At 37.2% G+C, this 25,829-nt stretch overlaps 2 pseudogenes; both read left to right on the top strand.

Moving 5' to 3' along the window:
- The first annotated feature begins 17,917 nt into the window (after nucleotides 1-17,917).
- Nucleotides 17,918-20,281, top strand: LOC149231768 (putative potassium transporter 12 pseudogene; annotated as a pseudogene).
- Nucleotides 20,282-24,322: 4,041 nt separating this feature from the next.
- On the top strand, nucleotides 24,323-24,963 carry LOC149231769 (scarecrow-like protein 1 pseudogene; annotated as a pseudogene).
- Nucleotides 24,964-25,829: the final 866 nt, after the last annotated feature.

Here is a 25,829-nt window from a genome sequence, read left to right on the forward strand (position 1 = left end):
GTAACTTGCAGAACCTACTGAACCAAAGGGTGATCCTTGTGGTCTAGCAAAACTCAAAGTTTGACCAACTCCTGCCAAAAATCCTCCGTAATCGGTAAAGTTACCCCCTAACGAAGTATTGAAAGGAGCTAATAGCCCCTGATAAGGATTCCAAGCGTTAGCAAAGGGTGAAAAAATTTTAGATGAATTAACTGAGGAATATGGCACATTCCCTTATTGGCCAAAAAACTGATTCCCAGCTCCTATCCCACTAACCGCAGGGTTTGTCCAACTCTGAAAGGGGTTACTCCCTTGACTTGTGAAAGGAAAAGGCATAGACCCTACTGTCGGATTGGAATGTGGTATATGACCACTTCCAAATGGGAAACCCTGAAAAGAAGCCGATCCACTCATCATGGATGTAGAGGTGGTTGATGGTATATTCAACGGAACTGAAGGAATACCTTGAGATGGCTTCTAAAAGGAAAAAATCCAAAATTGGATGCATTAGCTTTAGAACTTCCACTCGTAGACAAAATGGAAGTAGACCCAAATAAGGAAGTGCTGGGAGTGTTAGAAGGGATGGACATAGTTCCTCCCCCTTGCATAGATATGGGAGTCTACATGCTTGCAACACTCGTGCTGGATGCCATGCTTCCAGCAGTGGCCATCGAAGGGATAGATGTGTGTGGACCTGGGCTCGAAGGCTTGTGAATCATATTTCCAACATATAACAATATGTCTAGATGATCAGGAGGGAGAGGAGAATTCGGAGCTGCAACCAGCTCTGAAAGCTCTTCTACTTTAATACTATCTTCCAATTGGAAGAGTACTCGAGAAAGAACTGGTGTGTTCCTCTCTAACTCTGTAGTAGTACCAGGTCTATCTTGTGAACTAATGCCCCCAAGCGGAGGATCAATCTCCGATGTGCCTGCTGCCACTAGTTGGAAACCACTGGCAGAATCGCTCCTATGCCTTCTAGGAGAAGGCTTTGGACTCGTAGGTGAAATCCCACGAAGTCTCCAAGACCGTCGAGATGGTCGGTCAACCACTTTGAATTATTTTTATAAGATCTACTTAAAGACTCAAGAAAATTAAAAGCTAGGCCGACTAGGAGCACATAACACTCACTAAAATGTCCCTAAAGATATCAACAATCAAGCAACTTCCAAGTATTTCTACTCCGGGTGATTAGGACTGGACACCAAAGAAAGTTAATAATAAGGGCCTTCCGAAAAATAGTCTGGGGTAATTACACCCCAGGCCTACTAGCGAAGGTATCAGAGGTAGTTACGCTGACCTCCAGACAATAGCCTTTGCCAGTGAAAGCCCCCAAGCTTTGCAAGGGTGCCCTCCAGAAGTACTATTGAACGTGATGCAACGTCAACGTCAGGTTCCACGAGATTCCCCTCTGCAACCACCTGTGTGGATTCCTAGGATAGGCAACTAAAGACACCAACTCGTATCAGAAGCTAGGTGGAACAGTCGTGAGGTAGGATTCGACAAGTAAGAGAGGGGGTATCTCTTGTCCTTATCTTCATGAACCCTCGTGCTTAACTCCCAGTCATGGAGCTTTCTCGGTTTCTCTAAGACTATTGGATTTCACTCTTTAATAAAAATTCTATGTTTTACAATTTAGAGTGGCCTTGGAGAGTTTACTCTCCTCTCGCCTAATCCATGGCCCTAAATAAACCTAGACTTGTTGGTGTATTCTGATGACAATACAAAAAGTTCTAGTTTATTTTATTAAGCGCTTGATTTTAAATAGCTATTCTTTTAAGTCAAAGGGATAAATGGAAATGAAATGGATGGTGTTTGTATGACGCAAAAGAAATTAATGAGAAACTAACTTATATGAATGCAATCATTTGTTCTTGGTGAAAAGAAACTTCTACTTGGGTTCTAAGAAACTTCTATAAAGCAAAATATTTTTCTTTTCTTTTCTTAAAGCACACTTCACACTCACAAAAACTAAAAAGACTATTGATGCTTTAATAATTCAAAACTACCCTAATGCAAGGTGTACATGAAAATGCAAGATCCTAGATTACTCTAAAAAGGAATGAAAGCAATTGTTTATAACTTTAATAAGCCAACTTAAGTGTTTGAAAAGAAAACAAATTTTGAATACAAAATCTTCTCCAAACAAGAAGGACTAATCCAAAAAGAACACAATTCACTTTCAAAAAATCAAAAGAAACCAAAATCAAACTCGGCAAAAGAAAGCAAAAACAATGGTTTTTAAGAACTTTTCTTTTTCAAGAAGCAATGAAAACAACCTTTCAAAAGCACTCAAAATGCCACCAAAGACTCAAAGACTAAAAGCAAAGCACAAGAAAACTTTGCAAGTTATCAATTCAACAATGAATGAAAACTTGAACAAAAAGGTTTCAACTTGCACTAAACGACCCAAACAGCAGCAAAAGAACTCTGAGAAACTGACCAAGAAGTCAGGAAAGAAACACTTTCAAATTCGTCAAAGAGAAACTTTCAAAAGGCAAGAAAAGGTGTAAGGCCACAAATGACGGAAAGCAAAGCAAGTAGACCAAAAAGATTGAAAACAATATGCTATTCCAGGGGACTAGAACAATCAAGAACCTCTATAAGAAGTCTTGTGTGTCAAAACACAAATCATAAACCTTGCTCAAAAGAAAACCAAGGCCAAAACTTTTCAAAGCGAAAGAGAATTCAAAATAGTAAGCTCACTGAATAATAAAATTCTAAAGATAGAAACTGACCACTCAGAGACCAAACAGACCAAGAAACAAATATTTTTGGGCAGAAAGATTTGAGAAAACCATGCAAAAAATGGTATACGCGACTGTGTTCAAGCACAAAGGCATGTACACACGTTGCTAACAAAGGAAACTCGCGTATACGCGGGTTCACTTCACAGAAACAAGCATGTGTACGCTACTGTAAACAAAAAAAAGTGCATATACTGAGTTTTGCAAGAAAAATAAAAAATAAATTTAGATAAAAAAGATCAGACTTAAGGTCTGAGTTTCTACTGGACCAAACAATACTGTCACAACAAGCAAACTAAGAACTGAGTCCTGATTACCGCTGAACAACCTGAACTAGGAATAACAAGATTGTTATCCCCAGTAGAGTTGCCAATTCTATGACAGTAATAAGTACCTTAGGGCTTTGGGTTGAAACCCCAACAAAGCAAGAGCAAACTACAGTAAGAAACACTCATACAACTCAGGAAACATGCTTATATAAACAAACTAGGAGATAACGACCATACCTGGATGTCCTTTGTTTGGGTAGTTCCAATAGGGTTCAGACCCTCTGCAACTCCTGATGATCTTCAAATCTTCAAATCAACCAATCCGAACATACATAGCAGCGTATAGATAAAGCATTTTAAAGAAATCAACTTTATATCATATAAGAAAGATGATTAGTTATACATCAAAATAACATTCATACATGAATTACAATAGTATCAGATGCATAAAAAAAGTCAATCTCGGGAACAAGACAATGTTTCTTTTTATTGTAGAAAGCTATAATCAACACAGAGATAATTCACCTAAGTCTTATTCATCAGGCTCCAAGCGGAACCATCCTCCAGATCTGTCCAGTCCCAGTCTTCAACAGCCTCCTTCCATAACCAATACCATGATATCTCAAGCAAGTGGGAGAATATCAACACACAAGGAAACAAGGGTTTCCTGAGACTTGGGGAAGTTCTTGAAGCACAGGGATACTTCAGACTCAATCAAGGATAATCTCAGTATAGTAATTCTATATCCTCTCCTCCTTAAGGCCTTCCCATGGAAGTCTATTTATACTTCTCCCAATTAGTTTTTTAGTTGGGAAACAGTTGGGCCACGGGCACTAGGAGGTAAACAACACGTAAAACCCCTGAACTCCGCCCATAGTTAAGGAAATTTAATTTTTTTTAAGTGTTTTAACACATATACGTGGGTTGGGTATTGAGTAATCTACGTGTACACACTTTTATCTCAAGGAAAAGTAGCATATAGGGAATAAAACACTGTTTTTAAAACATTTGGACTAAGTCTAGAAGGAGGGGTTTCCCTAGGCCATAAACCAAGCATCCCAAATACCAAGGGTGGTATTTGTAGCTATAACACTCCATAATGTGCAAAACACACAAAAGGTACGCATTGCAACCTTATGTTTGGAACCAAATCAATTTGTATGGTATCAATGACTTTTCTCTCGTAAACACATTGTCACTTGGGCTATTTTTACGGATGAAATGATAGCACATTATGAGGATACAAAAAGCAACACTTTTTTTAGCCAATTGATAAATCTCAAACAAAAGGGTTCAATGATGGAGCACATTGAGGACTTCCAAAAATTGAATATAAGGGTAAAAGATATTCCAAAGGAGCATAGGATTGATGTGTTCATAGGGACTTTAAAAGATAACATCCAACATGAGGTTCACCTTTGGGAACCAGATTCATTGGAGAAGGCATTCAGGTTGGCAAGAAAAATGGAAAGCAAAATTATGGCAACAAGGAAGCCTACCACTCACAATCATAAAGATGGAAGTGTTGCTGCCCCTAGCCATCCACAACCTACAAGGTTGACACCACAACAATTGGAAGAAAAAATAGCAAAAGGGCTTTGTTACAGTTGTGATAACAAATACACTAAAGGTCATAAGTGTGTTGAGAAGAAATTATTTTACATAGATTGTGAAGAGGAGGAAGAAAAGGAACAAGAAACATCAAAAGAAGAGGATATACACCAGGAACAAACCCTAGAAAAAGAAGAAATGAAATCGACCATATCTTGTAATGCATTGGCTAGAATTACCACTTCTCAAACTATCAACATAGAAGGACATATCAAGAAGAAAAAGGTAATAGTGTTGATTGATTCGGGAAGTACCCATAATTTTATTCATTGTAAGATAGCCAAGGAATTGAATTGCTTCCTATATCCAGCACTAGAGTGTCAAGTGATGGTTGCAAGTGGAGGAACCATAAATTGCTCAGGAAAGTGCCATAATATCAAGCTATCCATCAGAGAATATGTATTGAATAGCCCAATGCTTTCCATTCCAATGGGTGGTGCTGATGTTGTACTAGGAGTCCAATGGCTACAATCCTTGGGTACAATAACTTTTAATTTTCAAGAACTTTTCATGAAATTCTCTTCAGAAGGAAAGGAAGTTGAATTAAGGGGTATCCCACGGAAACCGGGAAAGATAATTAGCTCTAACGGAATGACAAACCTTCTAAAGAAAGAAAAACGAGGAATAATTGCACAATTATGTTCATTAGAGCTTCCCACATTGAAATCATCCATTTTTCCAGATCTCCAAAAAGTCTTGGACAATCATTCCAAGGTATTTGAGACTCGCAAAGGCCTCCCACCTATTCATGATCATGATCATGCTATTAATTTGATTTGAGGAAGTGTTCCTCCAAACATCAGGCCTTACAGATATCCCTATGTCAAAAAGAGTGAAATTGAATGCATGGTTGCAAAAATGCTAGAGGATGGTATAATTCCACCTAGTCAAAGTTCTTTCTCTGCTCCAGTGGTATTGGTTCACAAGAAGGATGGATCATGGCGCATGTGTCTAGATTATAGGGAGCTCAACAAGCTCACTATTAAAGATAAATTTCCCATTCCTGTCATTTATGAATTATTGGATGAATTGCAAGTATCAATTTACTTCACCAAGTTGGATCTTCATTTAGGTTATCATCAAATCAGAATGAAGATTGAAGACATTCTAGAAACATCATTTATAACTCATGAGGGTCATTATGAAATTTTGGTCATGCCTTTTGGCCTTACTAATGCACCTTCTACATTTCAAGGTTTGATGAATTCCACTTTCAAACCCTTAGAAAATTTTTATTAGTATTTTTTGATGATATACTAATCTACAGTAAGTCTTGGAATGATCATGTCCAACATGTTGACATGGTGCTCAAACTATTGGAGGAGAAACAAGTATATGCAAAAATCTACAAATGTTTCTTTGGAGTACAAGAGGTGGAATATCTGGGCCATATTGTATCTCATGAAGTTGTTAAGGTAGACCCTTGCAAAATTAAAACCATTAAGGAATGGAAAATCCCCACATCCATAAAGCATCTACGGCGATTGCTCGGGTTGACAGGGTATTATCACAAGTTTGTTAAGAATTATGGAGGAATAGCAGCACCTCTAACAACATTATTTAAGAAAGATGCATTTTCATGGACTCGAGAAGCAATGAAGGCCTTTGAACATCTTAAAGAGGTAATGTGCCAAGCACCAGTCTTAGCTACACCGGACTTCATAAAAACCTTTATTGTGGAATGTGATGCCTCAGGAAATGGAATTGGTGTTGTTTTAATGCAAGAAGAAAGACCCATTGCTTTCAAAAGTCATCCAATCAAAGGAAAGTATTTACACAAAGCTATTTATGAGAGGGAGATGTTGGCAATACTACATGCACTTAAGAAATGGCAACCCTACCTAATGGGAAGACACTTCAAGGTAAAAACAGATCATTATAGTCTTAAATACTTTTTAGAACAAATATTATCTTCAAAAGAGCAACAAAAATGGGTCACAAAGATGTTGGGTTATGACTTTGAAATCATATACAAAAAAGGGAAGCAAAATGTTGTGGCAGATGCACTCTCAAGAAAGGATGAGGATGTGGAAGCATTTCTTTGCGCCATTTCTATTATCCAACCATATTGGATAAATGAAGCAAGGGATGAATGGAAGAATGATGAGGACGTGTGGGCACTCATTCAAAAGATACAACAAGATCCTAGTACGTCTAATACATTTAGCTGGAAAAATGATTCGTTATGGTACAAGGATCGGTTATACCTATGTAAGAATTCCCAACTCAAACAAAAGATTCTTAGGGAATTGCACACCTCTCCCTTAGGAGGGCACTCAGGATTTCTAAAAACCTACCATATGGTTAAGAAGGATTTTTTTTGGGATGGCCTTAAATCAGATATTCAAAATTTTGTGGCGGAATGTTTGGTTTGCCAACAAAATAAAGTTGAAACAATTAAGACCCGAAGACTATTACCACCTTCATCCATTCCAAGCCAACGTTGGGAGGAGGTTTCAATGGATTTTATCGCAGGTTTACCCAACTCTGAAGGAAATAGTGTTATCATGGTGGTAGTTGATAGAATTACCAAGTATGCACACTTTTGTTGAATCATTATCTCATCCATTTAAAGCGAGTATAGTTTCTATTGCATTTATGGAAACAATTCAAAAGCTACATGGAAACCCAAAGATTATTGTAAGTGACAGAGATCCCATTTTCATTGGAAATTTTTGGACATAATTATTTTCTTGTCTTGGTACTCAGTTAGCTCATAGTTCATATTATCATCCTCAATCTGATGGGAAAACTGAGATAGTAAACAAATGTTTGGAAGGATATCTTCGTTGCTTTGTATATAATAAACAGACACAATGGGTCAAATGGTTGCCTCTGGCTGAATGGTGGTATAACACTTCCTTCCATATTGCAACAAAAATGACCCCATTTATGGAACTTTACGGATATCATCCACCATCCATCACATCATATTTAAGATAAAAATCTAAGGTTCAAGCAGTGGAAGATCACATAGAGCATCAGTAACAAGTTCTCCAACTCTTAAAGGAGAACCTCACCTTGGCTTAGAATAGAATGAAACAGCCGGCAGATCAACATCGCAACGAAAGAAGTTTTGATGTAGGTGATTGGGTATTCCTACGGCTACAACCATATAAACAAATGTCCCTCAAGCAAGCTAAAAGGGATAATAAATTATCACCAAAGTATTATGGTCCATACAAGGTGTTGCAAAGGATAGGTACTATGGCATACAAATTGGAGCTTCCTGCAGTTTCCCGAGTGCACCTAGTTTTCCATGTTTCATGCTTAAATAAGGTTATATGTGAAAAGCTTCCAGTTCAAACAATTTTTCCAGAACTTGATGAGGAAGGAAAAATCATACTCGAACCTGAAGCAATCAAAGAAACAAGAACTCGACAGCTACAAAATTGATCAATTTCAGAGTATCTCATCAAGTGGAAGAACTTACCCATTGAAGATTCCACATGGGAGGATGAGAATTTTATACAGAAGCATCCAAAACTACTCAAGCGTTTGAGGACAACACTTTTTTTAAGGAGAGGGGCATGTTAGGTCCCTATAATACTAGTGATTCCCCGATTACTATTGTCGTTGTATCCCTTATTGTTATTGTTGTGCCCCTATTGTCCCCATATTCTTATTATTGTGCCCCATAGAATCCCTCTATTGTTATTTTTGTTCCTTTATATTATTATTGTTATTTCGGCTTGGTTATATTGTGACCGCTTAGACTCCTATATATATAAAGGAGGTTTTGTCATTTGAATCATCCAAGAATTGCTCATTGTGTAATGTAAAGAAGGTTTCCCCCTCGAAGAGGTTGAATTCTAAGGCGTTGGTCTATCTTTTCTATCTTTTTGTGAGTTGGTTTCATAACACTTAAAAAATCTCATTTGGTTCTCTAAGGATCTTGCTAAAAAAGGTGCATGGAAATTTCTTCAAGTTACGGGGTTGTGGACGCAAGTCATAGACAACAAATATATTTGCCCCTGTTCAAAAATGGATTGGATTCATTCTCCCAGGTGATTTCCACCCTCTGGATCATTGGTTTCGAAAGCTCTTAAAAATTATGCTTCAATCATACTACAAGGTCTCAGATGGCGAATTGGAGATGGTACAAAACTTCTTATAGGGAAAGATCCCTGAATAGGTTGTGGGGATTCTCATATACTCTCTCATCAAATCATCCAAGCTCCTTCACACTCAAAGAATCTTCTTCTGAAATCAAGCCTCTGATCATATGGGTTTGATGGGTTTCCTAGCTTGGAGGCAATTTGTTGACCTACTATTGGAAGGGGTTCTAACTGAAGAATGGAACAAATATATTGAAACTCTTAGTCATAATCTGGTATCTCTCTCAAATTCTAAAGACACTCTAGTTTGGTCAAACACCCCCTTGAGTAGCTGCAATCCCAAGTTTGGTTATTTATCTTTAGCCCATCAACCTTAGGCTTACCCTCCTCCCTAGTGGGTTAAAAAGATCTACAATCAGAACTATTCACCTAAAACTAAATTATTCATGTGGTTGCTCATGGGATATCTTACAAAAAAGATTTTTATTTGTGCCCAGTATATGCCCACTTTGCTTGAGGACATCCCACATCTCTTCATAAATTTCCCCTTCACTATCAGAGTATGGCTTGAAATTTAGAATTATATTGGTAACTCACATCAATGGCATGGGGACTCTATGGATATGTGTAAAAAAATGGCTATAAAGAAAACATCCAAAAAAATATGAGCTCTCCCTTTGATTGTCAGTTAGGGCATATGGCTGGAAAGGAACAACTCCATTTTCGAAAATCAAGGACAATCCTTTCTCAGAGTCCTTCCTTATATTTCCTCCAAACGTCTTAAAATGAAAAACAAAATTCAAACATCATCCTTAAACATCTCCCTTAAATATAATGTTGGACCATAAATTCTTCACTTTTATTTTTATTGACTTTGGAAATATTTTTCTATATGCAATTATATAATGAAATATGTGTGCACTAATGAAAAAACATTGAGTTTCATTTTTCATAATCACAAACAATGAAAAACGAATCACACATAACAAGCATAATTTTGGAAATTTTATATTTATTAAAAATCTTTAACATGTTTGTTAGGATATTCCGACACATAGGAAATAGTTAAGTTCAACTTGGTCTAGTATAGAGTTAGGTAAAGTATGTTTCTTTACCGTTGTACATTTTGTAACTTACAATCCGACGGTCACGATATGTAGTGATCCGACGGTTCACTCTCTCCTCGGTATTACCGACACTTGATTCGTGGCTTGACACCCGATTGGTCCATGAGTTCTATTTAAAGCGCATGGAGGGTCATTGTTCGGGTAATCCGTGCATGAGAGAAGCTTATGTAAATTTTCATTCTTTGATTAATAAATTGCCTGTAGTAGCCACGTTGGCGCAGGCCGTGGACTGTTTCCCTCTTTGAGGGTTTTAACCACATCAAAAATACTGGTGTATTGATCCGTGATCTGGTTGTGAGCGGTGTCCTTTTGGTGTTCTTTCTGAGGAACTTACCCTGAAAATTCCTACATGGTATCAGAGCTATTTGAGGGCCGCGTCCGTTGGTGATCCAAATCTGAAGCCGGTAGAACTGCATCCGACTGCCGTTTCCTAGATCTGTTTTTTCTGACTGCTTTCGGGTCGAGAGGACTGCTCTGTTGTGTTTGGAGCATCTGTTCCAGTGAGGAACCCCTTTCGTTTCACGCGAAAAGGTTTCCGGTAGCCCTAACTGCGTCATTTTTAAGATCTGGAGGTATACAGTCTTTATTTGCAGTTTACTGTTATTTTCTCTCTGCTTATTTCGGTTTCGGTTTATTTAGTTTTTTTTTAACCGGATCTATACCTTTCATTTCTGCGTATGCTCTTTGCCCTGCGACTCTGTGTGATCTGGGCAAATCAGAAACAGAAAGGAAGGATTTTTCTCATGCGTATGCTCTTTTCCCTGAACCTTAGTGTGATCTTGGAAAATCAGAAACATTGAGAAAAATATTTAGTTTTTCAGCTAAAGCTAACTTTGAGCCGCAAGGTTCATTTTTGAAAATATCTAGTTTTTTGGCTAAAGCTAACTTCGAGCCATAAGGTTCGTTTTCTTTGCATGTCCGTGTTGGGTTTTGTGTTTTGTGTTTTGTAGGGAAAAAGAGCTTTCTCAAGGCAAGCACGCAAACCAAGGCCCCCCCCCCCCCCCCCCCTCTCTCTCTCTCTCTCGCTCTCAAATTTTTTGTATAGATCAATTGGTTCAAAGCTATTTTAAGAGAGTAGAGGTCTTGGGTTCAAGTCTCCATTTTGTGGGGGCGGATTTTTTTTTCATTCGCGCACTTTGCCGGCAACTTCAACAATTTGTTTTCAAAAAGCCATAACTTCTTCATCCGGAAGCCTTTTTCAGAGCCGTTTTTTTTAAAACAACCTAATTTTTCGAGATCTATCCATTGGAACACTTACTTTCAGCATCTTCAGCTTCAGTTTTTTAAAAAATGGAAAGTCCATGCCAAGTCATTCTTGACAACACTAACTACTTTCAATGGATATCCTACATGGAAGATTTACTTAGAAGTAAAGGTCTCTACAGAATAGCCACAGGACAAGAGAAGAAACCAAAAGATGAAGACAAGGCTGCCAAATGGGAAAATAGACAAGATCAAGCACGTGGTTTGATAGGGATGTCTATTTCTCCTGATCTTAGATTCCATATTGCAGAACTTGAAACTCCTCATGAAGCATTGGAACAAATCACTAAAGTTTTTGGGATTAAAAATGAAATTAGAGCCCATCAACTTGAAAATGAGTTTCTTACATTGGATCCTAATAATTTTTCTTGCATTGAAGATTTCTTGTCCAAATTCAAGACCCTTAGATATCTCTTGGAAGGTGTTAAGGTTAAGAAAGAAGATAGTAACCTTATTTATTCCATCCTTACTAAGTTGGGACCAGCCTACTCTGTATTTGTTTCCACCTTCCATTCTACAAGGGAAGCTTTCATTTGTCAAGGAAAAGACTACAAGGCCCCTTCCTTTGACTCTTTTTGTGATTCTTTAATAAGAGAACAAGAAAAACTCTTACACCTTGGTCTTCTTAATCTTGGAAACTCTTCCAAGAAAGCGTTAGCCGCCCAAATTCAAAGAATCCTAAGAAGTCCTATCCTAAAAAGAATGGTCCTAAACCAAACAAGGGTCCTAAGCAAACTCAGCCTCAAACTGAAAGATCATTTCAGCAAAATGATAAGACCAATAAAAACAAATGGAAGAAGACTGATAGACATTGTAACTTTTGTAATCGAGATGGCCACTTAGAATCTAAATGCTTTAAGAAGATGGAAGCCTTGGAAGCCGCAATGAAGAAACATAACATCCATGTGGAGCATACTTCAACTTCAACTTCAGGAATGGCACTTTCTGCATGTCGTTTTCAATCATCTCAGTCTGGTTATGCATTAAATGTATCTTCTTCTTCTCATTCTCATGAGTGGCTCATTGATTCTGGAGCCTCTTATCACATGGCCAAAAACCAAGCCATGTTTTCTTCTTTAAATGATTGTAACACCAAAAATATATATGTTGGTGATGATAGATCTCTTAATGTTGTAGGGACTGGAACTGTTCATCTAGACAATGGTCAGTTTAATGATGTATTATGTGTTCCAACCTTATCCTGCAACCTTCTATCTGTATATCAGATAACTCATTCAGGTGAAGGTAAAATTGTTGAATTTTCACCTCATGATGTTGTAATCAAGGATCTAAGAGATCCTAAACAGATTCTAGCTACTGGTATTGCTGATGATTCCACAAGGTTGTATAAGTTTCACAACTTTGGGTCATCAAATCTTCCCTCAGTATTTGTTGCTCATAATGATGAAGTGAGCAAACTTTGGCATGAGCGATTTGGTCACTTAAACTATCGCTCCCTTCAGCATCTATGTAAAGAAAATATGGTGACAGGTCTTCCTATGGTATCTTGCAGAGATGGTGTTTGTTCCGGATGTGTACTCGGAAAACATCATCGGGACAGTTTTGAAAAACGTGCCTCTTGGCACGCCTCAGCCCCTTTACAGCTTGTGCACAGTGATTTATGTGGTCCACTTCCTGTTGCTTCATTCTCTGGCTGCAAGTATTTCTTAACTTTCATTGATGATTTCTCCAGACGCACTTGGGTATACTTCTTAAAACTCAAGAGCGAAGTATTTAACACATTTTTGGCCTTCAAAGCCTTTGTTGAAAAACAATCTGGACATCAAATTCTTAAGCTAAGAACTGATAATGGTGGAGAATATGTTAAAAACACATTCATCAACTTTTGCACCGAAAATGGAATTCAAATGCAACATACTGTTCCATACACTCCACAACAAAATGGTGTAGCTGAAAGGAAAAATCGCACCTTAAAGGAAATGGCTAATTGTATGCTGCAATCTAAAGGACTCAGTCTTAGTTTTTGGGTCGAAGCAATTAATTGTGAAAATTATATAATCAATCGCACTCCTACTAAGGTTCTAAAGAATATCACTCCAGAAGAAGCTTGGAGTTCCATTAAACCAGATGTAAGTCACTTTCGTGTTTTTGGAAGTGAAGCATGGGCCCATATTCCAGATGAAAAACATAAAGCTTTAGAACCTAAGAGTGAGAAATGTACTTTTGTTGGATATTCTGAAGATGTAAAAGGTTATAGACTTATTCCATTTAAGTCCAAAAATGTTATCATTAGAAGAGATGTAAAATTTGATGAAAATAAATCGGCCTGCGAGCCTAGTCCGGCGGATGTGCCACCTCTTCCTATCTCTTCTACTTTTGAAAACATTTCTTCTTCAGATGATGAAAGTGAGGATGAAAATCCTCCCCCACCTTCTCAGGATCCTCAACTTCCAAGATGGGTCCGTGCTACTCGGGATGCAACAGGTGATCTTGCCAGTGATCCTACAGATCAACGACGTACACGTTCTCAGTTTGAAAGAGCCTCTTCTTTACTAGCTCAAGCTCCAGTAAATCATGATCCTGACACTTTTGCAGAAGATTCAGTCCATCCACATTGGGAAGCAGCTATGAATGAAGAATATCATTCTTTGTTGGCAAATGATACATGGGATCTTGTTCCTCTACCAAAGGGACACAAACTTGTTAGATGTAAATGGGTTTACAGAACCAAGTATGGACCAGATGGGAAAGTTGATAAACATAAAGCTCGTCTTGTTGCTAAGGGCTTTTCACAGGTTGAAGGCATTGACTACACTGAAACCTTCTCCCTTGTTGCCAAAATGAACTCTATCCGCCTTGTTCTTTCCCTTGCTGCCTCTTTAAAATGGGAAGTCCATCAGATGGATGTTAAATCTGCCTTCTTGCATGGGGACTTGCATGGAGAAATCTATATGGAACAACCCATTGGCTTCATCCAAACAGACTCCAGCCTTGTATGTCGACTTAAGAAATCTCTTTATGGTCTCAAGCAAGCTCCTCGGGCTTGGTATGCCAAAATGGATAGCTTTCTTTTAGAATCTGGCTTTTCTAGGTGTTATTCTGACAATACTGTCTACACCAAGAAAGTGGGCAACTCTCTTATCATCCTCGTTCTTTATGTTGATGATCTTATTCTTACTGGTAGTGATCCCAACCTTATAAACCATGTGAAGTCCAGCCTTAAAAATAAATTTGAAATGACAGACTTAGGACACTTACACTATTTTCTCGGTCTTCAAGTCTTGCAATCCAAGGAGGGTATTTCCCTTTCCCAGTCCAAGTATGCTTGTGATATTCTTCGTCATTTTCACATGGAAGACTGTAAGCCAGCCCCTTCTCCCTTTCAGTCTGGAGTCAAACTTTCAGTCTCTTGTACTTCTCCTGAAGTTGATGCTACCTTATACCGTCAACTTGTAGGAAAACTCTTGTATTTAACCCATACTCGTCCTGACCTTTCCTTTGCTGTTGGCCTTGTTGCTCGTTTTATGCAAAACCCCCGTGAAAGTCATTGGAAAGCAGCTAAAAGAATACTTCGTTATGTTCGAGGTACAGTACAGTTTGGGATTCATTACAGTGCCAAAGCAGCTCCTCTATTAGTTGGTTTCACTGATTCTGATTGGGCTGGTGACCCTGATGATCAGAAGTCTACTGTCAGTTATGTCTTCACTCTTGGTTCAGGACCTATTACATGGGCTTGTAAGAAATAGGCTGCCATTTCTCTTTCGTCAGCAGAAGCAGAGTATTATGTTGACGTGGAAGCTAGTAAGGAAGCCTTGTGGCTTCATCAGATCCTATCAGAGTTTGGCTTTGAGCAGCAGCATCCAACCACACTTTGGTGTGATAATCAAAGTGCCATTCAGCTATGCAAAGATCCAGTCCAGCATCAGCGCAGCAAACACATTGAACTACACATGCACTTCATCAGAAAGCTCATTCATGACCATGTTCTTGAAGTGCAATATTGTTCAACAGATGATCAGGTTGCAGACATCTTCACAAAGGCTCTCACAGAGGCGAAGTTCACTAAACTTCGATATATGCTTGGAGTTCAGGAAGTTGTCACTAAGGGGGGATAGGCTCTAGTGCCTCCTTCCTTCTCCTATTGTGTCATATTTGTAAATCCTTCAATCCTATCCCAAGTTGTTCTTAAGGGGGGATGTTAGGATATTCCGACACATAGGGAATAGTTAAGTTCAATTTGGTCTAGTATAGAGTTAGGTATAGAGTTAGGTAAAGTATGTTTCTTTACCGTTGTACATTTTGTAACTTACAATCTGACGGTCACGATATGTAGTGATACGACGGTTCACTCTCTCCTCGGTATTACCGACACTTGATCCGTGGCTTGACACCCGATTGGTCCATGAGTTCTATTTAAAGCGCATGGAGGGTCATTGTTCGGGTAATCCATGCATGAGAGAAGCTTATGTAAATTTTCATTCTTTGATTAATAAATTGCCTGTAGTAGCCATGTTGGCGCAGGCCGTGGTCTGTTTCCCTCTTTGAGGGTTTTAACCACGTCAAAAATACTGGTGTATTGATCTGTGATCTGGTTGTGAGCGGTGTCCTTTTGGTGTTCTTTCTGAGGAACTTACCCTGAATGTTAGGATATTCCAACACATAGGAAATAGTTAAGTTCAACTTGGTCTAGTATAGAGTTAGGTAAAGTATGTTTCTTTACCATTGTACATTTTGTAACTTACAATCCGACGGTCACGATATGTAGTGATCCGACGGTTCACTCTCTCCTTGGTATTACCGACACTTGATCCGTGGCTTGACACCCGATTGGTCCATGAGTTCTATTTAAAGCGCATGGAGGGTCATTGTTCAGGTAATCCGTGCATGAGAGAAGCTTATGTAAATTTTCATTCTTTGATTAATAAATTGCCTGTAGTAGCCACGTTGGCGCAGGCCGTGGACTGTTTCCCTCTTTGAGGGTTTTAACCACGTCAAAAATACTGGTGTATTGATCTGTGATCTGGTTGTGAGCGGTGTCCTTTTGGTGTTCTTTCTGAGGAACTTACCCTGAAAATTCCTACAATGTTTTCCTCCCATATCTCATAAAAAGGTGTGAAATTTTTGATATACCATCCAATAATAAGCCCAAGGATCGTATACCTTTTAAAACATTGCATTATCATTATATGTTTCTCCTTGAAGATATATAATATGTTTATTCTTTAACATATATATTATGTTTCACATTTCTTAATATTTGACAAAATACTAAAGTTGAAAAGAATATAAAATCTCACTTTTTAAGAATATTTTATGATATAGGAGATTGATTTAAGTGATGTGTTGGGTTAGGAGAGGTTAGCTTTTTATAATAAAAAAACCTTAACAATTTTAAAGTCTAAATTTTGAAAATTCAACATAATTTGGCTTTACATAATAATAAAAAAGAAATTAAGAATTTTTATTTCATATATCTTATTCATAACATTTAGATGGTTTATTCATATAGTAATAAAAAATTTCATATTTATAGGCAATTTGAAAATGATAATTTTATGAGTGTTTACATCTAAAACGTGAGGGAATAGTTTGAGATATGGTAGCACACACTATCCCATCATTGTGAGCTTTTAATACCATGAAAATGATAATTTAAGAGTGTTTACGGCGAGGGAATAGTTTGAGATATGATAGAACACATTATCCCATCGTTGTGAGTTTTTAATACCATGTTTGTTAACTAGTGAGAAAACATCACATGGAGAGAACATAGAAAAATAATCGAATGTAGAGAATTAAAAAAGAAACAAAAACAAAATTTGTAAAAAAAATCATAAAACAAATATTATATACTTTTAAATTTTGTATTTGTAATCTAACTTAAAAAAAAAAAAACACAAAAAACAAAAAAAACAAAATTGGTAGGAAAAATTCATAAAACAAATATTATATACTTTTAAATTTTGTATTTGCAATCTAACTTAAAAAATAAACATACTCATACAGGAGCTAATTTATTTCCAGATATTTCCTAGTACCTAAAGCCGTCACTTATATTTTATTAATTTATAAGTAAATAAACAATTAACACTGTAAATTGTTACATAATTAATGGTATATAAAAAAGGTTAAATTTTTATCTATGATTTAGTATTAATGTTTTAACATGGTCTACGATGAAGCCATTATCGCCTAAATCAATTTAAACTATTTATGATTTAATATTCAATAATCCAACAAAACTACAATGAACATCTTCCACAAGCTTATCATCTTTATAACATATATTGCTTCAGCGGAGATTCGAGTGTGTCGATTTTGTTTCATAACTACAAGTTATCGCTCTGTATAATTTTATTAGTATTAATGTGACCTCAGAGAATTTTTCTGATGAGATAAGAAAAATTCTCTGATTGAATGATGGTAACGTATTCATATAAATCATTGGGAAAAATCATTTGGGTATGAGGATTTTCAGGATTTCAATGGAAATCTGGATGTGGGATGCGATGTTATGATGTGGGTCAAAGAGATTGAGCTCTTTCTTTTTCTGGATTATGGGATTTGAATGCAGGAGTTGTTTCTGTGGATGATAAAATTATGAGATTGAGGATTGTGGTCTTTGAATGTACAAATTGCTTCTCTGGATGATAAACTTGTGCTTTTTTATAAATAGTTGTGGGGATTATCCTAAGTTTTTATTGATTGCTCTTTTACATATCATTCTTGTCATTTTCAACCCCATTATCATATCAATGTCTGGGATGGATGAGAAAGACAGGGATGGGATCAGTGAGGGCTCAATGTCTTTGTTTTCATCAAAGTCCAGGTGGGTTGATGGCAGTGAAATGGAAGTGGAATCCCCAAGGTAGTTTGTTGACGATGATAAAAAAGGACATAAAATGAGGCACGGGCTCATTCCGAAGACCAAGAGAGTGGATTCCTTTGATGTGGAGGCCATGGAGGTGTCTGGTGTTCACAAGGGCCATGATAAGGACCTTTCATTAGGACGTATGCTCGACTTGGCATTCCAAACACTTGGATTGGTTTATGGTGATATGGGTACCAAACCCTTGTATGTTTTCACCAGTGTATTCATCCAAGCTCGTACCAAAGGAGAGGAAGATGTTTTGGGTGCATTAGCTTTAGTGATGTACACAGTAGCCCTCATCCCTTTGGCTAAATATGTGTTCATTGTGCTTAAAGACAATGACAATAGTGAAGGGGGGACATTTTCCTTGTACTCTTTGATTTTCATATATGCAAAGGTCAATCTGCTCCCTAACCAGCAACCATCGGATGAAAAAAATTATATTTTCAAGCTCAGGTTGCCCACCTCGGAACTGGAAAGATGATTAAGAATCAAAGAAAGCCTTCAGAGAAGTACAAAATTGAAGACCCTACTGCTACTCTTGTTTCTCATGGGTACTTCCATGGTAATTGGGGATGGCATACTTACACCTGCAATATCATTCATGTCTGCTGTGAGTGGCCTGCAGGATGAAATACCTAGCTTTACAGAAGACACAGTGGTCATTGCCTCAATCATATTCATGGTGATCTTGTTCAACATAAAATAGTTTGGAACAAGCAAAGTAGGCATGGCATTTTCTCCGGCACTCATGATATGGTTTTTATCTCTTGGTTCTATTGGACTTTACAATATTATTTAACATGATCTAACAATTTTAAGGGCATTCAATCTGGTTTATATCTATTACTTGTTCAAGTGGAACATTATCAAAGCATGGATGTCCCTAGGAGGTTGCATGTTGTGCATAATAGGAGCTAAAGCTATGTTTGCTGATTTGGGTCACTTCTCAATAAGATCCATCCAAATAGCCTTCACATGTGTAGTATTCCCATGCCTACTATTGGCTTACATGGATCAAGCTGCATATCTTATGAAGCATCCCTCTGTTGTGGAGAAGGTATTCTATGCTTCAATTCCAGATGGTTTTATTTGGCCAGTCTTCATGATAGCTACTATTTTTTCCATGATTGCAAGCGAGACAATGATCTCAGAATTAATTTAATCTATTAAAATGTCCATGGCCCTAGGATGCTTTCCCATATTGAAAATAATTCACACATCCCGATGATTCATGGGTCAGATCTACATTCCTGTCATCAACTGGGTTCTAATGATAATGTGTGTCTTGGTATGTGACTGTTTTAGGAGCAGGACCGAGATATCAAATGCATATGGCATTGCAGAGGTAGGGATGATGATGGTGACTACAAGCCTAGTGACTCTTGTCATGGTTCTTATATGGGCAAAAAATATATTCCTTGCGATTGGCTTTCCTATTCTATTTGGATAAATTGAACTAACTTATTTTTCTATAGTTTTGATGAAAGTGGGGGAAAATGGTTGGATAAATGGTTTTTTCCACCTACTTCCTTCTTGTGATGTACATTTGGAGCTATGGAAGTGTTTTGAATTATCAAACGAAAGTGAGGAAAAGGTGTCAATGGATTTGATGTTAGAATTAGGATCCAAAGTTGGGACAATCCGAGTCCCAGGAATTGGGTTAGTTTATAGTGAACTTGTTCGTGGAGTACCTGTAGTTTTTAGGTAGTTTTTAACAAGCCTTCCAGCAATACATTTGATCATCGTATTTGTTTGTATAAAGTATGTACCAGTTCTTATTGTGCCACAAGATGAGCTTTTTCTCTTTAAGGGAATTTGTCCAAGGGACTATAACATGTTTCGATGTGTGGTTAGATATGGGTACAAAGACATTCACAAGGAACATTATGAGGCCTTTGAACAATTACTTATTGAAAGCCTTGGTAAGTTTCTTCGAAAGGAGGCTTTAGAACTTTCCCTTGAGAATGAGAGTATCAATGTAGACTTGGACGATGAATCAGTTGATTCTAAAAGAGAAGGACCTTGAAATGCTTTCCTTGACTCCCTTAGAACATCCGTGATGGCAGACCAGAGACACACACAATATGGTTCCCCATCAAGGCGTCTTTCTGGAGCTAGCACATCATTAGGACTACCCATAAGTGTTATGTCTGTAGATGAAGATACAATTCTTGAGTATGATCTTTCATCTCTGCGTGAAGCTAAAGAATCAGGAGTTGTATATCTTGTTGGTCACGGAGATGTCAAGGCTAGAAAGGATTCATGGTTTCTTAAGAAACTAGTTATAATCTACTTCTATTCTTTCATGAGGGCAAACTGTAGGGCAGGTCCTGCAAACCTCAGTGTACCTCACACCAGTCTCTTGCAAGTTAGCATGACATATACTATCTAACTTGAAGGTTTCCATGAATCAGACATGCTGAATGTTTTTCAAGGACCAAGTCACAACATCAATATGGTGATGGATAACAAATATTTCCTTGAAGGTGGCGGAGATGAAGTGAATTTTAATGTGAAGTTAATAATCATAAGTTCTGTTGTCAATCAAGATATTCATTGCTTAGTCCTTTATTTTGTTTGATAGAGAATAATATCCATTCCTACGATTAATCACTGATATTTATGAACATAGACACCATTTTGTTTTTCAACGAAGGTGATAGGTGGTATTTTATATTCCTGGTTAGGCCTAATATAAGCCATGTTTTCTACATAGGAAAGTTATATTACGTTATATCCATGAAAATGAGAGGAATATGACATTGCACATTTCCTCATATAGCTAACATATATTACTTCAGCTACCTCATTCATTACACCATCGCTCAATAACTTTGGATGCTTCTCCACCTCATACATTACATCATTGCTTAAGAACCTTGGATGCTTCTCCATTTTTTTTTGACATCATGTATTGATTATGTTTTTGATGGAGGTTTTACATCAGGTTTTTCAACATTGAGCTTACTAGTACAAATCTTACTAGGGCTTGCACCACCGGGTTTATTAGTAAGAATCTCATGAGGTTTGCACAACCATGATTATTAGAATCAAAATAGTAGGATTTGCACTAAAAGACAGTTTATAGAGCTTTCCTGCTGGGGATAAAATCACAAGTTCAACTTCTACAGCGCAGAGCACCGAGAGCTCATAAGCTTTATTTAGCAATCCACCTACGTTTGGAAAATGTAGCCTGGCTGCTGGTAGTGTTCTCGATCCTCTTCCTCTACATCTTTCCCCTCACTATTCTTGTATGTCCTCTTTCGTTTTTCCCTCCAAACAAACCCTCTCAAATCGAGAAAGCAGAACAACTCACTCGATGAGAATCCAATTATCGCTTCTAACAATAACCTAATACGATACCAAAAGTGATCACACAAAACCTCATTGGCTCTTCATATTTTTGGAAAAGAGCCAAGTATATACTTCTGATGAGGGTTTCCATCTCAAGTATGGCTTGCAGGATGTCGCTTAGTCAATTGCCAGAAAATTTTTCCACCTACCTGTCACATACGGTCTGTCACACGATATATTAAAATTAGGGACAATCCTTTCCCGGAGTGGAAAATCCATTTGAATGCATTGATAAATGCTTTTTGCAATGCTGGTAAAGTGGACCATTCAAGGAAGTATCTAATATAGATGAAAAATTTTAAATCCTGATATAGTTTGCTATAGGACATTCATTGGAGGCCTATGCAAGTTGGGTATGGCGGATGAGGTAGTGAATCAACTAGAGATAATGATTAGAAAGGGTCTCTCACTCACATATGTTGTGTACTCTTCACTCATCAAAGCTTGTTGAAAATCAAAGAAATTTCAAGATGCTACCCAAATACTGAACCAAATTCTTAGGGAACGTGTTGTTCCAAGTTATGCAAGTTTTATCTATGGCATGCATTATCTTGGGAAGGTAGGAAAAAAAATTGAGGCATCAAAAGTTCTTGAGGAAGTGATAGATTGTAAATTCTCTGTACATGTTAAAGTATACACAGAAGTAATGTCTTCTCTATTTCAGGCCCGTGAAGTGGAAAAGCCATTACAATTAGAAGAAAAAATAATTAGAAGAGGTTGTGAAACTGACTTTTTGACTCCGTAAAACAATTCTTCTCTAAGGGAAAAATTGATGAGGTATCCAAGCTTTTAGAAGGCATAAACCAAAGATATCTGGTACTAGGTATTACATTATGAAAAAATTGAAACGGTCAGATTTATTGTTTTTCCAAGGAGACCACTTGCTTGAAGGAATCAAGAGGGCTCTACTCATAAGAAAGTATTGAACCAAGACCATTGTCAAAAAATGTTGAACCAAGAGTATTGTTAAAATGCAATGTTTCTTAGTTACATGAAAATTTATTTGTCCAGAATTTAATTTTGGACTCTTTGCTAGCAAAATTTAATATAAAGGTATGCCCTTTTTCCTTATAACATGATGATTTTAATGAAAATGGAGGAAGGGAATCAATTTCAGAGAATCAACTAAAGTTAAAAAATATTAGATATCAATTAGAATCCATAGGAAGGGAGGAAAATAAAGGGTTGTAGAAACTCAACTTTACTTCTAAATCTATAAACACAACTCTAAGTTTGCATCTCAGTTTACAAGTGAAGATTCAGTTTAAATAAAATCTAGAACTAAGAATAAGCAAATCCAGAACTAAGAATTTGAAGCATTATTATTGTGGTAGAGCAAGGCAACTAAAATTTGAGTGTGTGAGAACAAAGTGGGATCTAGAACATGGAAAACTCACCAAAAAAAAAGAAAATATTGTGGAAAGTGGAAAAGAGGAAAAAGAGCATCATTCCTTTGTTAATTCTCATACATAATACAAATTAGATCCATGGTGTGAAGGAAAATGAAATTTACAGGTTTGTGGTTGAAATTTATTGGTGTATCTGTATGTGTGGCCCCAAATCATTTGTAGGTATCATACCTGTAATTATGGGTAAGGCCATATTTAATTTCATTTATTTGAAACTAGGTTTGTGGTTAATTCCAACCTAGGAAAACTTGATATGTAGGTTCAATAACCTTCTTGTGTTGTATGCCCTCATTGTGTAGGCTCAATAACCCTCTTGCCATGTGTGCCCTTGTTATGTGGGCCAATAACCCCTCTTGAGAGGATGCCTCACTTGAGTTCAACTCGAGCTCTCATTTGTCTCGTCTCATCTTGTGGTTGGAATTTTCCCACACTCTTGCATCTATGTTTTAACTTTTCAGCACAATTGTACTTGGGTTTTTCTCTCTCTGGTGCACTTTTGAGGAGGTTATTTCAATATTTTGGGTGAGATTTGATTCCATCACTTCTCTCATTAACCCTTGTAAATATAAATGGTCGTAGGTTATGTAACAAATTCACATGCTTTCATAACTTTCAGTGTTGTAAGTCACATCTACAATAGCAGTTCATTGCGGCACCATAGGTTTTGGTATCAAGTTCTTCTGGATTATTTGCGATTAAATCCATTTCTAGTCATTATTTCAAACCTTCTATCAACAATTCATTTTCGAGACAAGACAATGTCAAGGAAATTAACATGCCTCTCTACTATTATTTATATTAATATTTATTCAACTATCGTTGTTTGAATGACTATCAAGTTTTCCATAGAATTCATCACCTCATAACTCCTTCAGAAACCATTATACTCATCTTGTTCTTAACAGAAAAAACCCCCCAATTTTAAGAGTTGTTATCAAGCGCTAGGAGCTATTTCCACAAATGCAACATTTTGGCAAACATTTCTTTATCCACCTAGGACACACACATTCATTTATCCATTTAAGGCATGTTCACATTCAACAACAATCCAAGGAAAATACAGTGAAAAATGGCATATAAGCCAACGCAGCCTTGCAAGTACACACATGTCTATTATTCTTTCATATTCACAAACTTAACCTATGAATTGCTCATCTTTATATTCATCGAATTTCAAAATTAATAAATAAAATCAGCCCAAGATAGACTAAGAGTAAGACCTAAGAACTATAATTATCATGGACACCATAAATAACATGCACAAACCAAAGAGGGCCTACAAGGCATAGCACTAAAACCATTGATGATGTTAATAACAGAGTGCGGGAGGATGCCATCACATGATACCGAGAACTTTACAGATCGGAAAAAATTAATAAATAAAATCAGCCTAAGATAGTGACTAAGACTAAGACCTAAGAACTATGATTATCATGGACACCATAAATAACAAGCACAAACCAAAGAGGGCTTTCAAGGCATAACACTAAAACCATTGATGATGTTAATAACGGAGTGCAGGAGGATGTTATCGCACCATACCGAGAACCTCCAGATTGGCAAAACTTTGGGCACATGTAATGCCTTATAAACCATTTCATCCATACACACATAAGTAGGAGGAGAGTCTTAATGTGGAATCAGATCCCAACATAAGGATAAGCCACTATATGGATGTGGAATTAGATGTACAACCATGGATGCTTAAGATAAATCCATATGAGGTTTTAGTAGTCAACTTTGCATTCCAACTGCATCACATGCTCGATGAAAGTGTGTTTACAAAGAACCCATGTGATCGGCTTCTGAGGATGGTGAAGTCTCTCAACCCTAAAGTAGTCACAGTAGTAGAACAAGAGGTTAACACTAATAATACACCTTTCTTCCCCTGGTCCATGGAAGCATTAAACTATTACTCATCTGTGTTTGAGTCTCTAGATGCTACACTTAAAAGGGATAGCAGAAATCGTATGAATGTTGAAAAACAATGCCTTGCCTGAGACACAGTGAACATAATTGCTTGTGAGGGAGAAGAAAGGATTGAGAGGTATGAAGTTATAGGAAAATGGAGAGATAAAGTGACTATGGTAGGATTTAGTGTATATCATCTCAGTGCTAATGTTAAGGACACAATTAAATCTTTGCTCTGTTAATCATACTGCAATAGCTACAAGACTAAGGAAGAAGGAGGAGCTATTTATTTACTATTTTGGATGGTTGGACAAAATTCTCATTGCAACATCTACTTGGCATTGAGAAGCAAGGACTGTAAGAATGTTCTTGTACAAGAATTTCTTACAATTTATCAATACCATTGCTAAAATTGCATGTGACTTTCATGTGTGTCAGGGAAGAGTTCAAAAACCTGACACAATAACTTATTATAGGGGTAAAAGATGAAACTAATTTAAGGAAACAATGGTTTTTACCTGTCCTGTTCAACCAGGGATAATAGTGATAGTTATTCGTTTGTATTTTGCTTCCTTATCCAGGTAGACAGGAAAATGCTAATGCTTGCTAAAATCAATGATATGCCTACCTACATAGTGGGTAATTGGATAGAGATAGTTACTATTTAAATTTCAAGAACTTATGCTTCACTAGCTAAAAAGTTTTGGATTTTTTTTTCTTGTGACCTTGAGTACAGAGTCTCATAATCAACTGGATGAAAAATCAAGTCTATCATTCAAATGCTTGAACCAAGACTATATCACGGATATTACAACAATAAAACAAATAATTCCAATCTATAGAAAGGTAGCATAGTAGTAACATACTTTAGTTTTCGGGGTGCTTCAAACAATCTTGTCTTAAAGATAGGATTCCAGGTTGTCTGCAAATTTTAATTGGTGAGGTTGGCTCTAATTTTGGAACTTTGTTGGCTCTGTTGCAGGTATCATTTTGCACCAAATATTTGCCAGACATTTTTCATGGACTCACTAAAGGAGTCTCATTTTCTGCATCCTTCATATGAGTAAACCTTTGACCCAGCACTGGTTTTCAATAAAAACTTTCAAAGAGAGAAACTGGCAGTTCGAAGTAGGTTACAAGACCTCCTTCTATAATAAACAGAGATGACCCCGGAATGTGGAAAACGTTCTCCCCTTCTGTCAACGCTAAAGAAAGCAAAGAGCTTCTCTCTGAAATCTCTAACAACATGCTTAGATGGCCTAATCT

This window comes from Pinus tabuliformis, chromosome J, assembly GCF_031772625.1.
Source record: "Pinus tabuliformis cultivar Carrire ecotype Pingquan chromosome J, CPIR1, whole genome shotgun sequence".
NCBI classification, from domain to species: domain Eukaryota; kingdom Viridiplantae; phylum Streptophyta; class Pinopsida; order Pinales; family Pinaceae; genus Pinus; species Pinus tabuliformis.